Source organism: Cyphomyrmex costatus, unplaced genomic scaffold (genome assembly GCF_001594065.2).
Source record: "Cyphomyrmex costatus isolate MS0001 unplaced genomic scaffold, Ccosl1.0 scaffold1486, whole genome shotgun sequence".
Lineage (NCBI taxonomy): Eukaryota > Metazoa > Arthropoda > Insecta > Hymenoptera > Formicidae > Cyphomyrmex > Cyphomyrmex costatus.
Window position 1 is genome coordinate 5,688 of NW_017275484.1, and position 3,467 is coordinate 9,154.

General features: G+C 42.7%; 1 pseudogene; it reads right to left on the minus strand.

Annotated features, from left to right (window-relative positions):
* Nucleotides 1–1,192: 1,192 nt before the first annotated feature.
* On the minus strand, nucleotides 1,193–2,727 carry LOC108783348 (uncharacterized; annotated as a pseudogene).
* Between the last annotated feature and the right edge of the window lie 740 nt (nucleotides 2,728–3,467).

A 3,467-nucleotide genomic window follows, 5' to 3' on the forward strand; every position in this document is an offset into this window, starting at 1 on the left:
AATTTGCACCTTGAATAATCTATCAGTTCCTTTTCGTGGTACATATTCAACATAGAAAATATTCGTTATATGTACGTTCACTTTGAACTGGCACATTTAGTAATATATCAGTTACTTTTCGTGGTCATCATATATTATATTAGATAATCGTTTTAATTTAGGAAGGATCAAATTTTTGCGGTTAGTTTTCAAAGGTTTAAATTTGTTGGGTTTTTTAATTTGCGAGGATCTATTTTTGAACATGGCTTGACCTTTTCATTTTAATGATTATAATATTAAAACCGCGAGCGCGACGCGATTACGCGATCACGCCCTCGACCGATTATCGGAACGCTGACGAGAAGCGCCGAATTAGAAGGTCGCAGACCTCAATAATTCAAATAAATATGAGAAGACCGAAGCAGAGTAGAGTCAGTAATTTTATCAAAGTGTAGCGCGTCACTCTGCTCGAATACGAATTAAAAGTTATATCGCGACACGCGTAGTGTAAGTGATTTATGTGAAATAATTACTTTGTGAATAAGTGGAAATATAATAAAGTTTATTGTTATTAAAAGTTACAAAAAAGAAGTGATTGATAATTTATTGGCTGCTCCCGAATCCTTGGTGGATCTCGTACCCTGTGTCGCAGGTAGCGTCACAACAAAACATTACAATTTGCCCTGTCATCGATCGCACATCGATGATCCAGCGCCGTTTATAAAAGATTGTAGCGAATGTCAACGACAAGAGGCTGCGGCCTTTTAAATCACGCAATAAACGCACTTTCGATCGAATTGCATATTCCCGGACATCAATTTTGCGGTCCAGGAACACGTTTAGTGAAGCGATTGGCTAGAGGGGATCGAGGCATTAATCCGCTGGACGAGGCGTGTCGCGAACACGACATAGCGAATACGTGGTGTAAAGATCTCGCGAAACGGCACGTAGCTGATAACATACTCGCAGAGGAGGCGCGGAAACGCATTACCGCGAAAGATTCGACTCTTGGAGAGCGAGCTGCTGCTGCAGCTGTCTGTGCGGCTATGAAAGCCAAGACGAAAATCGGTATGGGCTTGAAAACGAAGAAAAAGAAGTCGACAAAAAAGCGAATACTTCCGGTAGCAAAACGCGGTGGTATCTTACCTACTACATGGACTGAAAAGTCCCGGGATTTTTAATGAAAACGAGTGTTTTTTGGGCAAAGTTATATTCATTCCTCAACATAGTTGCCTTCGAGGGCGATACACTTGGTATAGCGATTTTCCAACATTTCGATGCCCTTTCTGTAGTACGAAACGTCCAAGCTTTTAAAATACGCCTCGGTTTCCGCGATGACTTCCTCATTTGATCTGAATCTCTTTCAGGCGTATGATAATGGACCCACGTTTCATCCATCGTCACAAAATGTCGAAAAAAGTTCGCTCGATTACGCTGCAACAACGCCAAACCGGCCGTTGAATCATCAACACGCTGCTGTTTTTGGTCGACGGTCAGCAAGAGCGGCACCCATCGCGCCGATAGCTTTTTCATCTCCAAAACATCGTGCGAAATATATCCCGCCCGTTCTTTTGAGATGCCCACGGCCTCAGCTAACTCGCGCAACTTCATTTTACGATCATTCAAACGATTCGATACACTTGCTTTACGATTTCCGCATTCGTAGCGTCTTTTGGCCTTCCAGAGGTGCGTCTTCGGTGCTTGTACGACCCATTTTAAATTCACTAAACCACCGATAGACGAACTGTTGTTCTCGAAGGAGCAGATGTGGGATAACATTTCTGCAACCATTGCAATGATCGTTCAGGAGTTTTTCCTATCAAAAAACAATGTTTGATCAAGATGCGATATTCCTGTTTTTCTATTTTTTTTACGAAGGCGAAAGTAGCGTCACTCAAACAACTGTAGCTTGTAAACGAATGGACGAAATGTCATGAAACTTCATACATAAACTAGTGACAGATGAGCCTCTCGAAATGAGTCATGTTCATTTTCTAATGACGCCAGCTGTTGAAAAATCCCGGGACTTTTCAGCCCATGTAGTATGTTACCGTTGCTGGGAGTCGTAGGCTCGTTGGTCGGCGGCGCGGCAGGAGTCGCGAAGGCTATAAACGATAGTAAAGCCGCGCAACGTCAACTGGAAGAATTGAAACGTTATAATCGCGTCATGGAAGGTCATGGAGTTTATCTCGCCCCGTACAAGCATGATTGCGGAATCTCAAGGAAAAAAATTAAAAAGATTGAAAAAAAAACGTCAAACAATTGCCAAAAATGCCAAAGGGTGTAACTACCAACGTACAACTACAACAACTGGCGAAACGTATGCGTATTCCATATTTTAGAGGTATTTTTATGCGTACTGCGTTACCAACAAAGGGAGTGTATCGAAAGGAGAGCGGTATCGTAAATTTGGATAATGCCGAGGGATTAGGTACTCATTGGGTGGCGTACGCGAAGCGAGGAGATCGTGTTATTTACTTTGACAGTTTCTTCGGCCACCGAAAGAATTGGTGCGATATCTGAACGTGACGCAAATCGAATATAATCGCACGCCTTATCAACGTTACGATCAAAGTAACTGTGAACAACTGTGCCTACAGTTTTTACAGATGGTTGATGATCAATTTAAGAACTGACATCGCACTGTTTCAACTCAGTATTCGTTCAAACATGTCACTGACGTTTACGCTGACCAGTAAGAGTAGCGTCCTCGCGGCCTGTTACTTTCCGGCCGTAGATTTGAGCCATGGTGATTACGAGCTCGGTCTGACGGACTTTAAAACCTACTGTTACGTCCGAGTTTTCGTGCGTTTGTTATTCGCGACGTCCCGAACGCGGCGCGGAGGATCGGAATTGGATAACGAGAGAATACATATGTCCCGAATATACGGGTGGAAGGGATTATGGGGAAAGGAGGGAAGCGATCAGAGCGCGAAGAGTGATAGTGGGCCGAGCGGAAGCACCAATCGTCTCTCGCCTCGATGTGTATTCTTCATTAGGCAGGTTTGCCACACGCGAGAATGGGCATCATTTGGCTATTTAGTCGCGTATGGAACAAAAGTGCATATATAAATTCATTAGTGGTTCCCCTTGAAGAGAGGAAAAAGGAGGAACACTAATGACGCAATCCAATTATATAAAAATATCTATTTACATCCATTTTCAAACACAAAAAAAAGAACAAAGTTGCTGGAGGAGCAAAAACAAAAAGGGAGGTCGGCCCTCGTGATGACGCGGAATCAAGAGAAAAATAATGCACGCCAATTGAGGCAATACTCGTGTCAACAGTCGAGGCGCCAATCACACCAACATATATATATATATATATATATATATATATATATGCAGAATATAAATCAACAATAGCCCGGAAGGGGCAAGTAAAGCCCTCAGATGACACCGAGATTCATCATTTCGAGGAACCTTGGAAGAAGAAGGAGAATGAGAGGAAGAAGAGAAAGAAAAGGAAAAAAAAGAAAAAGAGAGAG